The 27,201-nt window shown below is 25.8% G+C and overlaps 1 long non-coding RNA gene and 1 other non-coding gene across 4 annotated transcripts in view; both read left to right on the forward strand.

The window, feature by feature from the left end:
• LOC130671785 (uncharacterized) overlaps positions 1-27,201 on the forward strand; it is a 122,414-nt gene that overhangs the window by 83,510 nt on the left and 11,703 nt on the right. The gene's annotated exons all lie outside the window — the stretch shown is intronic.
• Positions 6,955-7,075, forward strand: LOC130672539 (5S ribosomal RNA). The gene has a single exon (XR_008990720.1). It is a non-coding gene; the product is annotated as a 5S ribosomal RNA (ribosomal RNA).

The following is a 27,201-nucleotide window of genomic DNA, read 5'->3' on the forward strand; positions in this document are numbered from 1 at the left end:
ATAAACAAGACTATCTTTGTTGCACTCGTAGAGTAAATGAGAATTTTAAAACAATTTTTCTTGGAGACGAATTAGAATTTTTGAAAATACGAAATTTATTGCCTTCTATTAAGGTTTCAAAAAACGCTAAAGACTCTTTATTTTAGGTTTCCAGTCTTTGCCCGTGAATTAAATTTAATTGAAAATTGGTTACCGTTACCCCTTAAGAGGGGTCGGCTCTTTTTCTCTCTCACACTCAAGTCAACGAACGGTACTGTCTTTGTTGCACTTGCGCAGTAACCGGAAAATTTGGCCACCTTTTTCTCTTCAACAAATGATCATTTTTGAAAAATGAAAAGCCGCGTTTCTAATTGTGCGTTTAGAAGTTTTGTTTAAGAGAAAAACGAACAAAAATTACAGAATAAAAAAAAAACCCTCCTTGAGGATCATCAATACACGAAGAAAAAAAGTGGTTTAATTAAATCAATAGTATATAGATGGGTGTTTAATTAAATTACAACAACGTGAGTGGATTATTACCGATGGTATAACAATTCACGTGCTCCCATAGATATACTGTTAATAAATTTTTCGTTATGCAATTATCTCAGAGTCAATTTAAGCAATTGTTTAACTGTGACACCTATTGTTTCAAATACCACACGTTTATCACGTAACAACATAAATGCTATCCGGTAATTTATTTAATTATAGAGAGGAAAGTAGAAGGGGTGCAATAAACCAGTGAAATTTCGCATAAATCGATATTTCAGGCATGTGGAAATCTGTTTTTTTTTTTTCTTAAATTTTATGAAAGAGCAGTACGTGGACTTTAGGGGGTAATTTGGGTCATACAATCTTTTATGATTAAAACAAATAATAAAATTTCGATAAAAATTCAAATAATCTCTATTGCAGTCATTCAGAAAATTTTACTCATTCAAATTTCGAACGCTCACTTTACACAAAAATTGTGGGAAAACAAAATTTTTAATTTTTTAGTTGAGAAATTTGAAAAAAAGAAGAAACTTCCAGAACTAAAAATACAGCAGCAAAAAATAAATATTTCGTAAGTGAAATTTTTTCAATTAATTTTTATCTCATAAATTATTTGTTCATTGATTTCTTCTCTTCAATGAAATTGGCCAATGAACTCCGTCCAGTACAAATAAAATTTATTCAAATCGAAAAATCAAAATTGGAAAAAACAATAATTTAGAAAAAAGTTAATGTTAATTTGCGCTATAGGTCTGACTTACCCAAACTTATTTGTTGCTTCAAAGAACCATTTGGCCCGGGCAAGATACAAAAATCAAAAAATTTAATTTTATTCTCAAATTTTTTTGAGGGAGTCAATACCCCACCCCTTTTAAAACTTTCGAGATCTATCGCATAAATAAAAAACTTATTTAGTCGATCGTGATAAAATGTTCCAGTAAGTTCGATATTAAACTAATAAAATCCTTAAGTGGGCCGTCTTACCCCCACTCTTCTACTTTAATGACGGATATCTCATAAATTAATTACCATACAGACATTTAATGCCACGTTTCAAAATTCATAAAATTCGTTATTTCGATTATATCGAAGGAATTAAATTCTTATTACGTAAGTTACAATTAACTATCAATTAAATTTATTTTTAACACAAATTAACACTTGAAAAAATAGTAAAACCATTCCCTGTTACATTCAATACCAGATATTGAACTTACATAAGCTCATTTTTTTTGTATGATAATTTTAACAAAAAAAAACATAAGATGATTTTTTTTAGACGACCCATTTTGCCCCTACTTTTGATTTTTTCAGCCGGGTAATATTAACATTAATTACTTATTTAATAATTAATATAAAGGAGGAATAATTTAAAAAAATACAATCACCAGATTTTACCCCCCCCCCCGCCTTAAAATTTTATTTGAAAATTTATTAAATTTTTTTTACAGTACATATTATTTTATTTAATTTATTAATGTGTTTTTCAACGGTTCATTTTAACGACCCCGGAAATTTCATTAATTAAATTTATTATAAATCCGATTAATTGCGGAATTTGATAAATTCAATTAAATAATTATTTAAGATAATGAGTAAATATTCAATTTGTTAATATATTTACTTTTTTGAGTTTAATTATTTATTTTATTGTTTTACTTTAATTAATAATTATTACTATTGATTACAAATAATTAATTTAAAAAAAATTTAACTATTTTGAGTTAATTATTTATAATTTTTCTCGATTTTTAAATATTAAAAAAATAATGAAAAAATATTTATTAATTAATAAAAAAAATATTAATAAAATTATATAAATTTAAACAAGTGGAGCTCAATATTTAAATATATATACATTAAATATGGTGAAATTTTTATTGCACCATTCAAAATTTCATCATTCACTAAGTTAATTTATAATTAAATATAAAATATATAAAAACAATCGTTATCTTTAATGAATTATAAATATGACAAATATGACCGAAGAAGCTTCTGGATTAAATTATTATTTGATATATTGATTCACTTGATTTAATATATATTTTATCAACGGAGTCTTTATTTATAAATTTTTATTCTTAATTAAATTTAAATTATTATATTTGTTAAATTTAATTATTAAATTAATTTATTTATATAATTTAATAATGTGTAATTTTAAAATATTTAAAAAACCGTTAATCAAATTTAATAAATAAATATATTAATCATTAATTTTATAAATACCGAATATGCACACCCCACATAAATATGTCTATCATTTTTTTCCTTATATAAAATTTTATTCCAGAAAAATCCGTTAAAAAGTTAACACAAAAAAAATTAATCGATTCATTTTTTTTAGTCAAAAATTACTTTGCCAGCACATACGCACACATAAATTTTTCAATTGACATCACTGATATTTAAAATATAACATTATTATATATTAATATTGCACACCTCGATCGCGAAGCGTTAAGTTGTTTTATTTTCACTTAAAAATTTTTCACATATTCACTGGCATTATCTTATTTTTAGTTTATACATATCACACTTATACGCAAAGAAAGCTCACATTAAAAAAACACTTTATTACACTATTTTAAGTTAATTCCTTTGAATTGTCATTAAAAAAAAAATACTGCGCTCCGTATGTGGGTGCGCACAAAAGATGCCATGAATCGATTTAATTATTTTTGTATTATCTTTTAATATATATAAGAAATTACCCCTTCTTAATATCACTATTGTAATACTGTTCGTTTAAATATAATAAATATATTAAGTAAAAAAAAAAAAAATGAATTTTGATTATAATTTGATCTGCAATGAGGTGACTGTCAGCAACTGAACGTTTAATTATGATAAGAAATTTGGAAAAATAGCAAATATAGTTTTGAAAGTACAAAAAAAAATACAAATATATATGTATGTGTATATGTATGTGTATATATTTTGTAATAATGATGAAAATTAATATATATTTGGGATTGTATGTCCAATTATTGGTACGTTAATTCACTAGACCAATCACCCTATTAAAAACTGTTGCACACCTCAAGCTCGAAGCGTTGGGAGTGATCTGATCTCAGTTAAAATTAATATTTTCTACCGAGTACCCCCAATAGCATTGGCGCGGCAGTGGTATAAAAAAAACAATTCTAACCATGTGGTAAAAAAAAAAAAAAACGTCATATTTGATTTTATACAATTTAAATATTTCTCAATGATTGTTAAATTTATTCCTTTGTAAGCTATCCGTGAATAAATTTCATTCGACGATTCAATATTATAATTATGAATATGTTATCACTTATCATTTATTGCCACATATAGGAATTGCCGTAATAGATCGTTCGATAATTTATCTTACCTTTTTATTTAATTTCTTTTAATTAAAATTCACAATTTTTAATCAAATATATATTAGGGATTTCCATAGTCATATCTTTGATCAAAATTAAAATGCCTGAACTTGGCGCTTAAGATGTGACATTTTGAGACCCTATTTTGACTATTTTCAAAATTATGTTACTGTAAATATATATATAACGGTTGGATACTTTTCGAAGGAATTGAAGGATTTCGTAACAACATTAAAAAAAAAATTTTTTTAAGAACTGGATCTAATCTAAGATCGATTCTAAAATTAATCGGCTGCAGTTTATTGAATACTGGCGATTTCCGGTGATCAATTTTTGAGAGGAACGTCGGTAATAAAAAATAACTTTTCTTCAAAAATTTAATAACTTAATAGTCTAATGATATTCATTCTAAATTTTTTCAACTTGAAATCTCAATAATTTTTTCCGATCGCTGAAAAAAACGATTTTTAAATGAAAATTCATTAAATTATTTACTCTTTACTTCCGTACGAGTTCATGGATTTTTCAAATTAGGTCCGAAATTTTGTACTTATAAAGACTGTAGAATTTCTAGTCTGCCCCCCCCCCCCCCCATGATCAATAATTTTTCAGATTTCTTTACTGCTGTTTCTTTTTAAACTTTACTACAAAACAGTTTTTTACGTAAATACTTATTGACACATGTAAATCGCACATAGTATTCAAGTACCACTAATAAAAATTTCATCAATATCTGAAAAATTATGGGCTCATTGTTTATCTGGATCGCATTGAATTCTTCATTCTTTCGATTCCGAATAAAGCTCCAAGAGAACTTAAAAATTATCTTTAAATTTATTTTTTACCCTTCCACTTCACTAGCTCTTTTTTTTAATTAATTAATTATTGACTTTGATAATAAATGAGACCAATTAATAAAATTTTTGAATACGAATAAAAAACCTCCACGTGCAAGCCACTTCATGTTAATCAGACAGATCGTCGACACCTGAAACATCATAAAACAAGTATTTCGACAAATCAATTCAATGTCAACTTTGAATTTCGACATCGCTGACTGTTTCCCCACTCCTTCTACCTGCGGTTCAAAGTTCTTAAAAAAATATTATTTGGTAAAAAAATAATTTTTAATACACTGTAAAAAATTTGCGAAGAGAACGCAGATTAAATCCGGAGTGAATGCGAATTGAAATAAAGATTGTATTTCATAACTTATAAGTAGGACCAGGATTTTAGCATTTATTCAAAAATAACAATTAATAATTAATGGTGTCAAATTTTGGAATTACAGTAGAAATATTGGCTGTATAGAAAATTTTTTCAAATAAAAGTTGTAGGAAATTTTATTTTCTAGAGAAAATGTCTCTTATGATTTTTTTATACAACCAATATTTTCACCGTAATTTCAAAATTAAGATTTTCATAATTAATAAAAATTTGAATAATTCATTATGAATCTCAATTTTGGAATTACGGCGAAAATATTGGTCATATAAAAAAATCATAAGAGACATTTTTTTTATAAAAATAAATTTCCTACAACTTTTGCTTAAAAAGTTTTTTTATAAGACCAATATTTTCGCCGTAATATTAAACATTTAAACCATGCATTTTGAAGTTAAGGCAAAAATCCTGTCCCTACTTATAAGGAACACTTCTAAATGTCTATAGGAAGTATTTCTATATAAGTATGCACTGAAAAAAAATTAACTTTTGTAAAAACAATATTTTGTCAAGAAATAAATCAATAAAAAATATCAATTCCATATTTAAATTGAAGAATAATTTTCATGACAGAATTTCTAGCTGACCTCGGATTTCTTTGATAAAGAAAATAATTTTATAAAATCTTCAGATTTTTTCACTGAATATATATCAGATCAAAAATTACCAATATCATATTTTCTTGTACCACGAAAATACAAAATTTCTGTCATTTTTTCTCTAAACATGGGTTCGATTCCTATATATGCATTAAAAACTGTTTTCATAACTTTCGTTTCGTGTATTTAGAATAAACTTTATTAACTTGATTTATAAATTAATAAATTTAAATCGCAATATCGTTGTTATTAATATAAATGTCATATAATATACCCTATTAACAAATATCATTAAGATAATATACAAAAACTATGTATACATATTATAAATAAAAATATAATGTAACATTTAAAACGACTATAAAATAGTAATAATAGGCGTGGAAAATAAATTGCAACAACAATAACAACAACAACAACTATGTAGTCTGTAATACACAGACAATATATACTTACATTCGATTAATTTATCTAATTGAAACGTAAAGTCTATTGACTAAAGAGCATCGATCTCTCAGCCATCGAGTTCTAACATTCGTCTATATATATATTTATATGAACGCACACAAAGCTAAATATATATCAACATATTACTGAATTAACTATTTTCCCCTCTCTATTACATACTTCCACTCACACTCGCATACACACTTACACACTTATCTCGAGTCTACGATCCGGGTATGTTGCATAATCTCGTTGATATGCTAAGCCTTGGTACATGAGGTTACAACAAACGTTTAACCGATTCCGTAATATGCCATATTGTTTAAGCAATTTAATAGTTTTATTATATATCTGCTTCTTTGTTTATTTTAATTTTACTTATCATTACTTTTATCTATTAACTTAATAATGTTATACAATAATAATCATTTTTGTGTTGAAGGAATAACGGCTTTACTGATCTGCTTAATTGACAAATGATTTTTTCGAATTTAAACTGCGTATGAGTTATTATATGTGGATTAATAATGCTAAAATGCGTCATTTCAAATGCGCACTGTAATACCATACATTAATTAAATGTATTCTAATTATCGAAGATGTTAATATTATAAATGCGGTTTCACCCCAAATATATTTACTGGGCTCATCAGTAAAGTTGATGCAAATACATTCTACTTTAGACCGTTTCAATGATGTTTAAGTGTTAATCCACATGTAATAACTCATACGCAGTTTAGATTTTGAAAAATAATTTGAGAATTAAGTAGATCAGTAAAGAAAAAAAAAAAATATTATGGTTCATTTCTGTAATCAAATGTTGGGTAAATACGTTATTGAAAATAACAAATTTCGATAACGGCCATATCATGCTGATCAGGCACCAGTTCTCGTCCGATCACTGAAGTTAAGCAGCATTGAGCATGGTCAGTACTTGGATGGGTGACCGCTTGGGAACACCATGTGCTGTTATCATTCTTTTTTTTTTTATCGACAATTATATATTTGTATCCAAGTAAAATATTTTAAAAGACCAAAATTATAGTAAATAAACAAAAAATACTTTTGTTTAATTAAAAATTTTCTAGCAAGTCTCGTCTCTACCATCATTTTAATATCAAATATCATTAGTCTCCAGTAATTATTTCATTTGTCCCTTTCCATAGTTTCAGATGTTTTTTATACGATTATTAGTTCAATATCACGACCTGTAACCTGCAGTCACTACGTGACTGCCCAAATATCACTACTAAATTGATAAAATACGCAGAAAAAAAGGATTTCTTGCCGCAACAAAATTTTAATTTGCACCAAGAAATTTTATGCATTATCAATTAAATACAAAAATTGTTTTGGGGCGAGAAAAGATTTTTTTGGTCAAGAAATAATTCTTTGCATCAAGTAATTTTTTCTAGTTCTAAATAAATTTTTGTTTTCAATTCACAATGCAAAAAATTTATTGGGGTAAGTAAAAATTTTCTTTAGGCGAGTAAAGATTTTTTGTGTCAATGAATCCTTTTTTTTTCTATGCACATTTTTTTGGCTTTGAGAAGCTTCCCAAAACCAAAAGGGAGCATAAAAATCTGTCATTTTGGAATAAGTAACGCGATATAAATAATATAGCTATAAATTCAGTGACATTCAGTCATATTTAGTGACAGAATAATTAAATTATTAATTTATTTAAAGAAAATAAATACGCTCGCGTTTTTTCCCGCGTAATTTAAATGTAATTCGAATGATAGATAAGTCTATTTATCTCAATACTTGGCAATTAAAAAGAGTTTAAACTATGAAAAGGCACAAATTCAAGTCAAGACCTATCTAATGATACCAATTTCAATAACATTAACTAATTCTATCATATAGATATGGCGGGAACAAAATTTTCCTTATTCTCTTAATAATATAGATAATAATAATAATAATAAATGAATAAAAATAAATAATTAAATGTTAATATAAGACGATAATATTTAATCCAATGTCACAATCATTGGATTTAACTTATCACACATTTAAAATCTTGGCATATAAAATTACTTATGTGTGCGAGTATGTACATGTATTATATTATGAATAAGTATATGTATATATATATAAGAGTCTTGCATCATGTAAGCAAGACGACCTTGTCACTTGTAGCGGCCGTCGAACTCACTGCACTGAGGGTCAAAAAATACGTGAGCTGAGTGCAGTACACGCGACAATATCTTAACTATTGTATTTTTGTATTTCATTGTATTGTATTGTATTGCATTGTATAATTGCGTATTAATATGCATGCATTTATTTTACTTCTTTATTGTTATTATTATTATTATTATTATTATGCATTCAAAAATAAATTAACAGAAGTTATTGGTATTTAAATTATTCCGGGTTTTCAAAATTATTACTTATTAATTAGTTTTTTTTTTTGATATTACAAATAGTTAGTGAATAAATTAATGTATGTATGTATATATATCAAAGAGCTTATAATGAAGATTAAATAAACAAGTAAGTGCTTAAGAAGTGCTTGCACAACGAATTGCAACGCCAATTCCACGTGTTTTGTGAATGCGTAGTTTATTGAATAATAACAAAATTTAAACGCAATAACATAAATGCGACTTTGTTTATATTTAAAAATTATTACAATTACACGTGTAAATATTTATCACTTATTTATTTAGTTATTTTTAACTAAAGTAAAAAAAAGTTTAGATCTATGATTCAAATCTAAACAAAGAAAGGTATCAAATTTTTATAGAAAAAATAATTATGATCTGACAAAATTTTCTTAGTATTAAATTTTAGATCTGCATTAATACACTTCGGAGTTAAAATTTTTCTGTTCAATTGAAAGCAAATAACTGGAAATTATTAATGAGTTAAGATCAGTTATAAATATGATTGTAAATTAACTTATTAATATACTTTACTTTTATATAACTTTATATTTTAAAGTCATAAATGTCATAAAAATTAAAATCACAATTTATTTTATTTCGTTTTAATAATTTTTATTTTAGTGTCCATAAGTCAATTAATTATAAATAATATTTAGTTTAGTATAGGTTCCATTACTACACGATATCGAAATAGTTCCCATGATAATTATTGTAACCGTTACTATCTATTTTGATAATGATTTCTATGGCAATGATTCTTATAATCTATGGGAATTATTCCCATAATGTAGGGAAGGGACTCCCATAATGTATGGTAATGATTCTCATAATGCATGGCAATGATTCCCATAACGTATGGTAATGATTTCCATAATTTATAGTAATGATTCCCATAATGTATGGCAATGATATCCATAATCTATGGCAATGATTCCCATAACGTATGGTAATGATTTCCATAATTTATGGTAATGATTCCCATAATGTATGGTAATGACTTCCATAATCCATGGTAATGATTCCCATAATGTATGGTAACATTTATCATATTATTATGGGAATATTACACATACATTATGGGAACGGTTACGATGGTGTACACGATCATTTCTATGGACACCTTAATTATAAAAAACTGATTGAGGTTCAATACTGTGTTTTTAAAATTTTTTAATTAAAATCCAAACATATATTTTCAAATGAACATACATTTTCAAATAGTCATTGTATTTTCAACAAAAATTATACACGGAAAGAAAATTATGGAAACGGTTCCCATAATTTTATAAAATTTTTTCCTATACCAACATAGGAATTATCACCATTAATTATGGGAGCAGTTCCTATAATTATAGGAATGTTTCCCATAATTATAGGAACAGTTCCTATAATTATGGGAATCATTCCCATAATATATTGGAATGAACCCTATATTTTATAGGAGTCATTCCCATAAATTATAGGAACCATTCCCATAACATTATAAGAATGGTTCCTATGATAGTATGGAAACTATTCCCATAATGATATGGGAATAGTTCCCATAATATTATGGGAATGGTTCCCATATTGGTATAGGATCTATTCCCATACCATTATGGGAACTATTTCTATATATTATGTGAACCATCCCTATAATAGTATGGGTACAATTCCTATACTATTATGGGAACTATTTCCATAACGCATAGCAAAAGTTCCCATAATTTTTCTTCCGTGTACTTAAATTTTTTACATTTTATCCATTAAATGGATATTCACGTTAATTAATAAATTTATTTAAATTTCCATGACAAGTGTCCTTGAAAATTAAAAAAATTTTTATCAACGTATAACCGATAACTGGAATTGTATCCATAATTAATTAATTATTTATCAAATGATAATGCAACTTAAATTAAAATTGCGTTATTATTCCGATAAATTATACATATTTATTAATGCAATTTTGGTGTTATTAATAAAGATGAAAGTAAACAGTTGCACAATGTGATGCAATCAATTTATCCGAGTAGCTAACGACTGCACTTTGATTATACATGTCCAAAGTCGCATCGTTTATTAAACTCAGTATCACCATCGTTGTTTGTAAATGCATGCAGCCAAGAATAATATATGAAGGGGTATAGTATATAATAATGCATCAGGTTCAATGTCCTGTTAAGTAAACTGATTATTTAAATAAATTTTTATTTTATAAATTATTCAATTATTACACTTCAATTGAATTTTATTTAATATAATTATTTTCATTTAAATATATATTTATATAAATATTGGCTCTCATTAATTGTAATGACGTTGCTATATTTAATTGATAAATATTTTTTAATCATTTATTTCAATTGTCTTTAACTGATCACCCAAAATTATGCATTTTTTTTTTCTTATGTACGTCAGTGTACTGATTCTTAAAACTAATCCATGAATATATATATATATATATATATATATATATATATATATATATATATATATATTCATACCTACTATAACTTATGCGGCGTCATATTATATAATTATGATCTAAAGCGACTGTCAGATAATTTACGTTGAAATACGTCATCGCCTTCGTCACAAGTAACGATTCTACGAATTTTTTTTTCATAAAAAACTGAAAATTGAACACCGCTTTTGATGTTGAAATTTAACACCTACACCGCCTGGACATACCCTAGTTTGTCAACAGTGTTATTCAAAATATTATTATTGTTTAAAATTCTATGGTGTCATAGTAAAGCCGGACCATGGTGACCCTCTGAAAATATTAGAATAAACGCATGAAAAAATTACTACACAGTAAAAAATATTGTGTATCTGTGTTAAAAACGGTTTGTGTTAAATTTTTTGTGTTGATTATTTTGTGTCAAATCAACACAATGCTCTGGGTTACTTTAAAATTTTAAATCGATCTACTACTCAACACTTTAAAAGTGTTACCTAGTACAAAAATCAATATTATCAACATTTATTAAGTGTTACTTTAAAATCAACACGAAAAAAGTGTTGAAGCGACAGTTGAAGTGTGTTAAAAAAATTTCTTTCTTTTATTCACGCGGGAAGCGCTATTAAGCATCAGTTGTGCTTGGTTAGTTATTATTTTTGTGATATTGATGTTATTTATATTCAATTAGACGTGAAAAAATAAAGTTGACAAAGTTAATGATTCATATAGCTTACAAAAAAAAAAAATTGCATCTGTGGCTTTTTTACTTTTCTACGTGCGCACATTTTTATTTTTTATTTTTTTTCGTAATTGATTTGTTGATAAAAAATTCAAAAATTGTTAACTGTCTGCTAACTTTAGGATCATGTTTACTATCACAAAATAGTTCAATGTTAAATAATAATTGTTGACACTTTTGATAACCTAAAAATAATTCATGGTTCAAAAATAAAATGTAAAAGTTAACATTTTTTTTTGTGTCACCATTAACATTTAAAAAGTGTTGAAGTTACTTCTCATATTACTTGAAGTGTGTGTAGAAATTTTAACACAAAGTTTGTGTTAAAATTCAACACAAACAGTCTGTGTTGAAAAATAACACAACTATTGTGTGGACCGTTTCTAACATACATATTGTGTTGATTTTAACACAATATTTTTTACTGTGTATGGCCACAGTAAAATTAACAATGATTGCATCAAAAATTACTGTAACCACTGGTAATTTGACTACAACCGTAAGAATTTTTGCATGTGTCTATTTCAATTTTTGTCAGGTGGCAAACATGGACCGGCTTTACTATGACACCATAATATTTCAAACAAAAATAATTTCTCCTTGTATTATTTATGCCGAGGCATAGACTGTATGGCAAAATTTGTACATATAAATAAGTTACTAATTTCTCGAAGGCGAGTTACAAAACCCGAGTTCATCTATAAAATTACACTTCTATAAGATTAATTAAATAATCAAAGTCATAGATTCGTCGCAGGCCAAAAATAAAAATATTCAAAAAATAATATATAGTTATATATATATTTGCATATAAATTGTATGTTGCACATTGACTAGACTACTTACTGCAACTTATAATTAGTTAATAAAATACTTAAAGACCTAACACAAATAATTATATAATTTTCGTAATATATGACATTTTTATTTAGCAACATAGTTGCATATAAATTTCTTACATATATTAGTGAATATTAGCATGAAGTGTTAGTATGTTCTTTACAACCTACCGCTTTATAAACTATAAAAAATTGCCTTTTTTTCGACCACGCAATAGAAAAAAAAATCTAGTACGCACATAATGACACAACATTTAATCCCCTGAATGATTTTAATATAAATAGTATAATAGATGATTATAATTTATTTTTAACTATCTTTTTATATATATATTTTAGCTAATAAAGCATAAAATGATAAAATAGTGGTTTTATGCTCACTTTTAACTATTTTAAATCATATTTAATCGATAACTCCACCCTATTACTAAAAATATACACAATGACGTTACAAACATTAAATATATATGTATACATATATAATCTACGTTAATAAAAATATACGCTACCTTTCACCCCAAATGTAATGTATAATTGGTTATTGTTATTATTATTATTATTATTATTATTATTATTATTATTATTCATTTTGTATTTATACAGAATTCAATGGATCATTTCATGCATTATATACGCGGGTATATTTTGCCAGATGAATTTTTAATACAAGTTACAACAAATTATTATTGAAATAACATAAAACTATGTATTTATAAATATATAACAGTTTTATATAATTATTTTAAATTGATTAATAAATAAATCGGATCAAAATAATATGAATTATCATTGTGTTTTTGTTTGGAGTTAAATTCTCATCTGTATATATATGTTTTTTATCTGTTATACGTGATTACATTTTTAATTACGTCACTGCTATTTTGTAATCTCAATGCTTTAATACTTGTCATTTTTTTAATTTATTTTTTATGTTGTTTTTCAATGTCGATATATGACATTGGTAATATTTTATCATTTTTTCATATCTTAATTTTTTTTTTTCAAATTCATTTACACTTTCCTACAAGCAATCAATTCATATATATATTTCTCAATTATAATTTTGGATTGAATGTTAAAATTATTTTGATTAAATTAAAAATTTTTAACATTTGTTCTGAAATTATAATTGAGAAATTTGAATTTTCTTAGAAATCTTAATCATTCATAAATTATTGAAAAAAAAATTAAAATTGATCACTAGCTAAGATCTCATCTCCAAAATTTGAATCCATATCAAATAATTTCGAAAAATCAACTATTTCATTCATTTCAAAATTTTAAGTTTTGAATTCATTAGATTCCAATTCGATTATTCAGTCCAAATTTGCTGTACTCAGTCTTGTCATACATTTGATTAATCAAAAATTTTTCCAAAAATTCACTAATTTTTCAGGTGTTTTTAATTGTTTAAAATTTTATGAATAATTTGAAATTCGTATTGAATATTAACATTTTATTTGACAAAGCAAATAATCTACAAAATTTAATTATTCATACCTTAAAAAAGAACAATATATAGATATATAGATATATAAAAAGTTCATTAATATTCATACTAAAGTTATTTTGTATTCTTCATGGGAATATATTTTTGAACATGTTATCATTACATGCACAAGGCAAAGTTACATAAATAATAAATATATATAAAGATTATTATTTTTTAATTTATTCTGTCTAAATAAAAACAATAAATTACATCATATGTTATTATTATTGTATAAAATAATTGACAAGCCTACCTCACTATCATCGCTGTTATTCTCAACTTAATTTACTAAATAATAATAAAAGTCGTATTGCATACATAATACATGTATTGTTTGCTCGATTATTTATTATATTTTTATATTTGATAAATGAATTAAGAGAAAAAAACACATCACAAACAGATTACATCTGCAATAATATATGTAATATATGTCTGTTTTTTTGTTTTTACTTATTTTTCGTAAGGAAAAATATATATTATACAAGTGTGTAATAAAATTACATAAATTTTGTATTTATCATAATAAAGATGTATATATTTTATATAATGTTATGACATTTTATTTAAACGTTTTAATAAACATGAAAAATTTATCTGTTGATACTGTTTACTCCAATGTTATAAATAATTTATTTTCAAAATTACTTTTAAATTCATAAGATGAAAAACCAAATGTTCTTTTATGATAATCGACTTTATTGATGCAAATAATGTAAATAATTCAGTAATTTACTGTTACCCAATATATGATTTTTTCAAAATTTCAAAATTTTTTGAAAGGATATAAATATATATAGAAGAAAAGGGAAAGCAAAATGGGCCGCTATGAGGAGATAATAGATTTTTGTTCATTTGAATACGATGAATTTTAAACTTCCCGCCAAAAAAATTGAAAATTTTCAAAAAAAAAAGAAGTTATTGAATTTGGTCCGATTTTCGAAAACCGAGTTTAGAACAGATATCGACGTTTTAAGGTCCTAGGAATCTATTTTGACGATTTTTTAGATGATGCTCCAGTGTGTGTATGTGTGTACGTACGTATGAAAATATTCTATAACTTTTGAACGAATAAACAAATTTGGCTTTTTGAGGTGGCTTCTTAATTCCAACTATTTTTATTTTATTGACTTCTATTTCAAGCAATTAAACCAAATTTCCAGTGGCCATAGAAATTTTTTTTTCCCCGGTCAAAACGGACCACCCCAGAAAAAATCAAAAATTTTTTTGACCATACCTGCACCAAAAGTTAAAATTTCTACCCTATTTATAGAGAAGAAAATCGTTCTTTGTTTTATGAGAAAACAAATGATAATAATTAGCGTATGCGCCATTTTTCCCTGAAACAGCTTCAAGAATTGGAACTTTCAGGCGCAGATCTGGTGAAAAATCGTATACACACCACGGAGGAAGGTAGGACGTCCCAATTTACGTGTTTACCACCCCCGCCTTCGGCTAGAGTAGGAAATAACACACACGATTCGGAATGTACTATTTTCCTCCCTTAGTGCGTAAGATACTATTTCTTTCATTTGAAATAAATGACTGTAATAAAATTGTCAAATTTAATCTCAGTGCAAAATGAGATTCGCAGTACTGTTAGTAAGTAAAAATGACGAAAAAACAAAATTATTGAAGATCAATAATATACATGAAATTTAAACATAGCGAAGAAGACATCATATGTATTTTTATGCCCAACAATACATTGAGTCCACTAGAAAATTTCTGAAAAAAAAAAAAACAATTTTTCTAGAAAACTCGGTCCCATTTTGCCCGCCTTTCCCCTCTCTATATATTTATATAATTGGACGCATGCCACTAGAATGAGGTAGACGAACTCTGACACTCAGTTGTCAAAAATAATAAATTAATATAAATTTATTATAATTATTAAAAAATACTGTCTGTTAACACGACTTTTTTCCTGATCAGTTAAAGTACGCCGGGCATTGACTCATTTTAATTGATACCATGCAGGCATGCAAATTAAGCGAAAAATAAACGTACATGTTAAAGATTAATTATATTTGCTCTTAGAATTATTATTGAATGGATGAAACGTATTAACAACGTTTAAAAATGGGGACCAATAACTGGTACAGTTATCAGCAGGCACGTGGCAGTATGCGACCCATATGTTATATTCGCTCTTAAAATTATTTATATATATTTAAATTATAATATTTATATAACGATCAGAATTTTATTAATTTTTGTGTTATTATTAATATTATAATATTTGTACGATATATTTATATTTTTATAAACCATTATTTGATATCTTTAAGAAATATCTTAATATTGTTGTTTGTAAACAAATACCCCGTGTAAAAAAAATTCGTTCCAAAAAGATTCCAAAGGTGTTCCGCATGTGGAACTTCTAAAAATGAGACAGATTAGAACTTCGAATGAAATTTTTTTGGAACGTTAGTGATTTTGATGGTAAAAAAAAAGTTTTTATGAGCAAAATTAGAGTAAAAAAAAGACGTTTTTTGAACTTTTTCGAAATTTTATATGGGTATTCCAAAAAAGTTCCAGAACCATCACTTTTGACTGTTTTGTGGACTAAAAAAGACATTCCAAAATATTCCAAAATCACTACTTTTGCATCCTTTGTAGACTAAAGACATTCTAGACACATGTCAAAATAGTTCCAAAATCACTACTTTTGAATTTTTCATAGAACAAAAAAAAACGTCCATAAAAAATTCCAAAAAAGTTCCAAGAACGTCCCTTTTTGACTTTAAATTTGCTCATTAAAACTTTTTTTTACCATCAAAATTACTAACGTTCCAAAAAAGTTCCATCCGAAGTTCTAATCTGTCTCATGTTAAAAAGTTCCACATACGGAACTTTTTTGGAATCTTTTTGGAACGAATTTTTTTTACACGGGTACATGATAATTGTAATTATTATCTAATTTTAAATGACTTAACTTTTTACGGTCACAAGGGATTCAAAAAACCCCATAAAATTTTAAACTCCAAATATCTCAATAGCTATCAAGTTTAAAAAAAAAGTACAAGATATCTTTTTTGTAGAAAATTTATAGTTCTACAAAAAGGGTCATTTACAATTTTTCAAATAATTCAATATTTACAGAGATATTTGCAAAGAACGAGTCTTACTTTTTTTTTGAAAACTTAAATTTCGGTTCAAAAATTTTTTACTTGATTTACTAAAATTAATAAAGTTCTTAATTTTTTGGAAAAATGTATTTTTTCAGATTTTGTTTTCTGTCAACTATTTTTTCTTAAAATCAAAATTTATAGTAGAAATTGATCTACTAGCATTCGTAGAAATCTTTAAATAATATCTCTATAAAATTTCCCGCTAAAAGAACTCAAAATTAAAAAAAAATAGTCCAATTATTTTCAGTTTGATTTTCAAGATCAAATTTTCGTGAGACGCCGAAATTTTGAAGTTTGAAAAAGAATTTTTAACCATTTTCAGGATGAAATTATCGAAAATATTCCCTCAGACCTCGAAATTATGTAAGAATTAGTGACCGATTGACCAAATATCTGTGGAATGTTTTCCAAAAATGATAAAATTTTTTTGAATAACAAGATATATTCGATTGATTGATTTTACTAATCAGTTCAAAAGCTCAGTAAACTCCTTTGATTATCGCAAGAACCACCTCAATCGATTAATTTATGTGAGATATCAATGACGAAAAATTATAAAAAATAATATACAATAATTAATACTTTCCTTATGTATTTAGTCAAAAACATTTGTCAGTTCTTATCAATGTTAGCAAAATTTTTATTACCGTTGGAATCATGTCAATTCGTTGAGCAAGTAATAAAGGAAATATTGTCAATGAAAAATATAAAAAACAACTGTCTGTTATTTTTTCATTCCATTCAATTCCTTATAAATTATTGATCTGAATGATTTCAAAATCTTATCAATTATTATCTTTGTCAACTCTTTTAATTTAAATATATATGAATCATACGATTTTTTAAAGAGTTATCTTTGTATCGTACCGTTTATAAATATTCATTTTAATTCAAAGAGTTCAAAGATATATTTTAGTAGTAAACACTATCGTCTTCTTTTTTCTGCAAAATCGTAAACAACGGAAAGTTTTGGAACAGTCCAAAAGAAATATATCAATTCTACTTGATTACACTTTGTGACGTGCAAATAGCTGACGCAGTCAAATGTTAATTATCTTAGTCATTAAAAATAAAAAAAAAATTATTCAAACATACGCTGACATAATCCAATTGCGTTCGTATGTTAATTTATTAAATTTTAACATGAAAAAAAAAAAAAATTTCTACGCATTCCTGTGAGAGCAAAAGGACAAAATCCTGTTGTAGCAACAGGATTTTCATGTTTCAGCAACAGAACACATCCTGTGAGAGTAACGGGATAGAATCCTGTTGCATCAACAGGATTTTTATGTTACACCAACAGGAAACATCCTGTGGGAGCAACAGGATTTTTCGAAAAATCAATAAAATGAGGAACAAGTTTCATGTATCAATTTTTTTTGTCAGTATAGTAAAATTTCAAAATTTGAAAAAAAATTAAGTTCGGGAAAAAAATCCACTTTTAAAATTAAAACTTTTTTTTTCAAAATTTGAATTTTTTTCATAATTTGAGTTTTTTCTAAACTGAATTTTTTTTTTAATTTTTAAATTTTACTATACTGACAAAAAAAATTGGTACTTGGAACTTGTTCCTTATTTTATCTATTCCACAGGAAAAATCCTGTTGCTGCGCCTAATTTTTTTATCCGTGCGGCAATTGAAAGAGCTCATCAAAACATAAAAGGGAAATTCATTAAATTTTGAAGTCGACTATCTGAGTATTTGCTAAATTATTCAGGGTAAAAATTAAAAAAAAAGTTGTTTATTTAGGTTTTTATTACATAACTCGTTAACCACTCGATGATTAGCTTCAAAGTTAAGTCTCGAAAAGTACTTAAGATTGGTGAAAATCTCATGGAAATAAGTCGATTTGTTCCAAAGATATTGACGGACAAAAATTACTTTTTTTTAGTAAAATATATTTGTCTTTAGTCCAAGTATTATTTGAACTCGAATAGCTCAGAAGTTTATAGATCATTAATGTTCCAAACTTTCTGAACCCGAAAAAACGGGAAGTTCTTGGTTAGCCCGACGGTTAACCTTTTTTCAGCTTTTCTTTTCTGAAATCCCGGGAAAAAATGTTCAGACCTGATCAGACATGAACAGTTATAGGTCATCAGCCCTGATCAGGCATAAGCAGGCCTGATCAGGTCTGTTCATGTCTGATTAAGCCTGTCCATGTCCGATCATTTTTCATGTCTGATCAGGTCTGATGACCTATGCCTGGTTTATTTATTTTATTGTCAATTATAAACCTGAAGACTCGTGCTTGATTAGATCTGATCAGGTGTAATTATTCTTTCTAGGTCTGAAACAAAATAAATTTCTTATTTTTACCTTTCTGAAAGTTGTAAATATACATTACATTAGAACACCTAAATATTCTATAATGTAAATTGATTATAAAACAGAGTATAAAACATAATATATATCATGCATAAAATATATTCAAAAATTATTTCGAGTTACCATAAATTATTATTTGATGCTTATACTCATAATTGTTTTCTTTATTAGAAAATCATAAAACCAAAATAATTTTTGTTCATTTATATTTTAGTAATATTCCGAATATTAAAAAATACATTAAATTTAAAACATAAATTTAATGATAATCAATTGAATTTCCGCTCATTAAACTTTTTTTTTTTTTTTTTGTAAAAAATAATGGACATCTGTCATTCTATAAATGCGTCAAAGTTTTAAACATTCATAAACACAACATTATATGACAGCCAAAAACTGTTTTCGTCGATTACTTATCAAACTTCTAAACGAACATTAAAAAAATTTTTTAAATTCCCACTAACCTTTAAAAAAAAAAAATACTTCCGGCATAGTGTGATTAATTCCATCCACTCTCATACAAGTATACGCGTAAATCTTAAGCTGATTCAAAAAAAGGCTTTCAAAGTTATGCAAATTTACAACAAATTTTTTTTTATCAAAAAGTTTTGTTTTATTGCGTAACCAAAAAATTTTTTTTTTACGATAAAAAAAAAAATAAAGAGACGTCATAGTAATGGCGCAAAATATAAGCATGTGTGTTTACTTCTTGATAGTAACATTTCATATCCCCTTTACTTAAAGAATTCAAGGCTGGATTGTCGTCATAAATTTAACACTAATCGCTGTACACATTAACGGAGAAAAGTTATTGAGAGGGAGAAACAAAGATAATAATTCACACAATTTATAAAATGATAGTATATATATATATATATATATACATTAACACGTAATAAAAATTTTTAATAAAAATAAAAAAATTACGTACTTTAATTTACTAACAATAAAAAAATTTTTATCGTCAACTGAAAGATAAATTTATTAAATATAAAAAATATAAATTGAATGTCGCGAATTGCTTACAATGTCATATATACCGATGATGTAATGTGCTAAATTCGTAGACTTGACCTAACATAACATGAGTCCATTTTGATTCTTTTATTTATTATCATTTTTTTTTTTTTTTTTTTTTTTTTTTCGTTCAAGTTCGACGTGAATATATTCACTTTTTTTCAAACTTGTTTCTACATATGTTATGTACATATATGTACATACGTGTGTAATATTGTAGTACATCGAGGTATGGATTTATTGATTGACAAATAATAATTATTATAAAAATTTGTTGTTGAATAAATTTTTTGTCACGACCTTACTCAATCATAAATTTCAATTCCTATATCTCTATTGAAATAAAAGTCATATATATATCATTTTTATGGGTTTGATACTGAAAAAAAAAAAAAAAAAAAAAAAAGTGGAAAATTTTTTTTTTTTAATAACACCTGCAAAAACATAAACAAACTCAGACACTAACTGCAATGTCAGAGAAAGGACGCATTGTTTACATGTATATTTTTTTATATTTACATATATATATATATATATTTTTAAATATACAGAAATAATATTTAAAGATTACGAAACTGGTAAAAAAATTTACGCATTATGCTAAAAGTGACTAATAAAAATTTCCATTATTTATTTATTATGAAAAAATGAAATAATATTTTTGAAATTTTCAGTCAAAATTTTTGATATCTTATAACGAAAATTACTTAATTAATGTCATAATCACGAAATGAATTATTTGATTAAGATTATGTAATTATTATTTTATCTCAAGATGCTTAAAAAAAAAAAAAATTATGAAATTTTTTTATCAAAAATTCTGTAATTATTATTTTTTTTTTTTATAGAAATTAATTAACGTGATAAAAGTAATTAATGTTTTTTTTAATGATACATTAATTATATTTTAAAAACTAAAATATATTATCTATCATTAGAGGATTTAATTAAAGATTAATTTTTTAATTACAATAAAAAAATTGAGTGTTATCAATTACCTCATGATTTCTATTTATCAACAATTATTAGATCAATGCCAGTATATTTTTTTTCAATAATTAAGGATAAATGTACGTAAAAAAATTAACTACTACACTGTAAAAAGAGCGGTGTTAAAATGAAATAACATCAGTGTTGGCGGTGTTAAATCGGTGTAGAAAAAAATTTCACGTATAGAAATTAGAAAAAATAATGTATTATATTGAAAAAATATAGGGGAGAGGGGGGGCAAGGTGGGCCCCTTAAGGAAAATAATTATAATATCATTCATTTTTTTACGCGTTTACTTTTTTTTAGACCCTTGATGCTTATTTTCACTTCATTATGCTGCGTCCATTAAAATTGAAAAATCGAAAATTAGGGGCAAAGTGGGCCCTCCAAAAAATTTCGGATTTGATATTTTTTATTCTTTACACGTGTGATATTTGCAAATAACTATAAAACAATTGTATTTTCATAATATAAAAGTCATTTTAATAGTCTGCTGCGATATAACTTTAAAACGTAATTTTATTATCTTTAACTTTCTTAATAAATTATATTTAATGAACAGTTTTGCTGGTCTATTTTAGCCCTCATTATATAAGAAATTTCGATAAGCTATTATCCGTCCGAATTTATTGGCGTATAGAAAATTTTGAGGGACTCCCATATTTTTTAAAGTTTTGAAAATTTTAAGGGGCCTACTTTGCCCCCAGGGGCCCACTTTGCCCTCTCCTACCCTAAAAATTGAATGAATATTATCTGGAAGAAATTTCAATTTTGCACTTACTGAAATAATTATTTATGTCATCCGTAAATTATTTCTGGATTAATAATAAAAATATCATTCAATTAATTAATTAATTAATTAATTATTGTAAAATTTTCGAACTTACGATTATTACAATAAATCAAATTAAAACGATTTATAATAAATATTTCGTCCAACCTTGATCTTTTGAAAAATCGTATTACAAAACGTAAATAAAGTACTCATCCGAACTATTGCTTAATATGTTTAATATACATATATACAAAAATATTATACTATTACTAACACTAATATATGTAATAGTAATACTAGATATCACAAGTATAGTGCAGTGTAGTGTAAAGATCGTTAGTTCATCTTATGGAATAAATTACTCAGTTACGTAATTACTACAAATGTGATGTAACCCTCAGAGTCATTGGTTATAATAAGTGTGTCTACACATGCACAAGCACATACACACACACACACACAAGGCACTTAGGCATTGAGGAGCGATGTATCATGATTAAATAATCGTACACTACAACTGTATCGAGTATGCAATCCGTTAAATTGTCTGAGGGAATTGTTGAAGACAAAAATTGAGAGTACAATTTTAATGTCATTCAAATATTATTCTTATCAAAATTTGAATTTCTACCCTTCTTTTACAATTATTATTACTAATTAATAATCAATTTGATTAATAAATAAGTGCGACGAGCTGTTATTTGAATTCGAATTCCCTCCATCACTCAAAGTTCTGGGGATTAAAAAACAGGCCATTTATGGAGTGAATATGGAGTTTTTTTGTTCAGCGGAGTAATTTCGGAGTGATGTGGATTTCATTTCAATCTGTATTTACTCCAATTTGGGGTTAATAGATAAAAAATCATCCACTTCGCATTCACTCCGGATTTAATCCGCGTTCTGTCCGCCAATTTTTAATGAATATTTAAGTGTTTAATTTTTAACGACATATTTATCAATTATATATTACACTGAGAGAAAAAAAATCTTTTCGAATCAGATACTCTTATATCAAGAAAATTATGATATTAAAAATTTTCAATCTGATATATTTTTGGTGCAAAAATTTGAAGATTTCATTCAAAATAATTTTCTTAATCGAAGAAACCCCAGAATACTCGATCACTCATGTATTTGTATATATATATATTTACTAAGTTTTACTAAATATATCTATACAAATTCATGGAGTGATCGAGTACTAGTTCCTTGATCGGGTAGTGAGTCTCTTACCTTAGTGTAAATAATTTTTGATTTTCTTCTGTTAAAAAAATGATTGTTCGCGCTAGATATAAAATTCATAATGGAATAATTTGTATCGATTTAAGGTAAAAGCCCCTATATACCCGCTCACTTTTCTCTGAAGTGAGATTAAATCACTCGATATAAATTAATAAATAAAGTGAAAAACCATATTTTTTTTTATACTTATTTTTTGAAGTTTCGAGCATTAGAATAAAATTTAAGTTTGAAGAATAATCTTGATAATTAATTATTATCAATTTTTTAAATAAGGACCTTGAGTGTACCCATAGTCGCTCACTAAAAGTTGTGATGTACCATTACGCGATCAACACATGGCCCTATAGTCGCTCAAAGACAATATCAATTAAACTATGATAAGTTTATTGATTTGGACAAATAATTTATAAATTATACTACTTTATTTTTTCATAATATAAAATTTCATGAATTTTAAAAATTTATTTAATAAGATATAGTTATAACAATTCTTAAAAATTTGACGTAGCCTAAATTTAATCTAACGAATGAACGTTAAAGTAAAAAATGCCCGGCTGAGCGTGATTTTGAAAACAGTCATTTAATTTAAATTTATAATCTATTATAAAATAATTTGATACATCATATTTTAATATATTTAGATTCACAAATAATTATTTATCAATACTAATATTTTTAGTTGTAATTTTTTTTTATAAAAATTATAAAAAAACGCCTTAGACAGTTACAGTGAGCGACTAATGGTACTGAGTGGGTATAGGGGCCTTCACCTTACCCGAAAAAATATTGTTTTCACAAAAGTTATTTTTTTTCTCACAGGTGTATTTGTTTATTTATTTATTTATTCAGATTCCGCTAATTACGAAGCCATTAAAAAAATTCTAATAATAGTAAATAAATATTATTATTAATATTATTATTATTATTATTATTATTATTATTATTATTGTAATTACACAACTAATTATTAACATCGATATTACTATTATTACTATAACTAGTACTGCTACTAAAAAAAAATAATAATAATAATCATTATTATTATTATTAAATTATATAGAACTAAAGATTACTTAATACAAAGAGAGCGATTATGTCAAACGAATCTTAAACTCAACATAAACAAGTGCTGAGTAATAGGTTGACTGAGAATTGATAAGTTCAGCTGGTATCATAATAATAATAAATATAATATACATTCTAATGTTACATTACGTTTGATGTCTCAACGCTCCAACGAAATGATTCGTAATAAATTGTGCTCTTGGCCTACTTCAAATTTTTTTTTCTTTATATATTTTTTAAAAATAAAACGCGCAGTAATTTTGCCCTTGTTAGTGCTATCTCTGACCACGAGACAAGCAAATATTCTGTTATATTTTATCGGTTTGCTCTCAACTTGTGTGCTCTCATATATTTTATATATATATGTATATACAAGTTCGATTTTCTGACACAGAGAGGACCTTCGAACGGAATCTTTGCACCACAACCATTGCTCTAGTAACCTACATTTTATTTGTGGCAATGCCACGATTTATTAAGATGCTTCTCAACATCCTCAATGTTTTTATCATTATAAATATATATATGTATATATATTACACATTTTATTTAGCAACAATAAATAATTACACTTTATTATCTAACAATAAAAATATTATTGTTTTATTTTCGTCTGTTCATAAATTGTAATTATTATTGGCAACAGTAATTATCATTCGAAAATATGTCATTGAATTTTTGTAGTCTAACATAAATAAAACATGTTATCTAATTGAGTTTAAGTAAAACGATCAATGAAAACAAACTAAATAAGTAAACAATATCGTCAATGAAACTTATATGTATTATTATTTAAATAAAAAATACGTGAAGTAAAAAAAAAGTGCTTTGTTGCCTCAGTAATCACCTCGATATAGACTCTGACGCAGGTAAAAGCTTTAAACAATTCTTCATATTACGGTTCAATGCCCCAATTACGCAGGTTCTAGTCGCCAATACTTCCGAAAGTACAAAAGTATCTTTTAAATTTCCCGCCATTCTTAAATGTCATGGGTGTTTAGTTGTCAAGGATTTTGGATAACTCGTCTATTTGTGACTGCTGGTGACAAAAGAGGAATTATATAATCGAGTCATAAAACATGTTAATACTACATTTTTTTATCGACGAATATGCATAATAATTTTTGAATTCCGCGTCAGGGGGAGGGGGGGGGGGGGGCATTGAGACACAAAAAAAAAATACAGTCGACTACCCGTCATAAGCCTCTTCCCCTCAATCGGGAGTTACTGAGTCTAAACATCTTCCCCCACTTAACTACTCAAGAGTTCGTACTAGAGAACTCGTTAGAAGCCTCCGTCAAAATTGTCTAAATTATAAACTAACAATAGGAAAAAATATACAAATTAATGATGAAAATTTACTATCTATGTTTCGCGGATATTAATTTAATCATTATCGAGTAAAATATAATTTGTTATTGATAATTGTAATCATGAATTATATCCAAAGCTTCTGTTACAATTGAAAAGTTTTATTGAGCGTTAAGTTGATCAATAAAATTATTATTTTTATTATTACTGTAACCAATGCCGTTATCATTATAATTTTTTGCATTTAAATTATTATTAGTGTAAAAAGATAAGTATTTATTTTAGCGCTACAAGCACCAAGAAAATTGGGACAGTCGTGTATGTAACAAAATGTAAATATGACGTTTAAAATAATATAAAATAAAACAGGCTTACAACGGGTAGTCGAGAACAAAACTAAACGTACGGTAGTGTGAAAGTCTGAAATTTCAAGAAAAATTTCCGCTACGTCCCCTAACAGGCTTTTTTGACTTTTTTTCTTTTTCTACTTTTTTTTTAAAATCAAATTTTTCCAACAGAAAGTCCGACTTACCCCAATAGACTGTAATTTTTTAACGCGTAATTTTTTTTTGTCAAAATAGAAAAAAATTTATTTTTAAAAAATTTTCTGTTTTTTCAAATTTCGTTTGTAAAAAAATTCAAAAATTATCGGACGTCGGCTAACTAAGAGATTGAAGTTAACCGACGTCTACTAATTTGGGAATTTTTTTTTAAACGATAAATTATTAAAAAAAAAAATATTTGAAAAAATTGCACCTATAGTTTTTAAAATGTTCTACATGTTCATTTTTTAGTTTTTTTTTTTTATAAAATTAAATTGTTGAAAAAAAAATCCAAAATTTGCTAATTGTCTGCTAACTTCAGTATCATCAAAATTATTGAAATTTTTTTTTTTTCATCGTGATTATATGTAGGATGCTAACAAAATCCTTGACAGGTCTATCTCCCCCCCCCCCATATCTCTATTCCAACAGCCAACGAATTATTAAAAGAAATTCAAACTAAAAAAAATTTTTCAAAAGGACAATTTTATTAAAAATTAAAAAATTAAATATATTAGTACTAAAAATTACTACGGAGACTTACTAAAAATATCTCACAATGATAATTTTGAATTAATTATCAATCTAAATTTATTTTCTTAGAAAGTCTTTCTCAATTCCTCCTCATTATATTAGGAATGGATTGATTTCATAAAAACAGTTAATTAATCAGAAATACTAACATAAATATAATTTTATCGTCTCTATAATATTTATAATTAAGCAGTCAATCTTATGTCAATTGATAAATTTCTAAAGCTGAGGAAATAATTAAAGCACCCCTTTAA

The sequence above is a fragment of the Microplitis mediator genome, chromosome 7, assembly GCF_029852145.1.
Source record: "Microplitis mediator isolate UGA2020A chromosome 7, iyMicMedi2.1, whole genome shotgun sequence".
In the NCBI taxonomy this organism is placed as follows: Eukaryota; Metazoa; Arthropoda; class Insecta; order Hymenoptera; family Braconidae; genus Microplitis; species Microplitis mediator.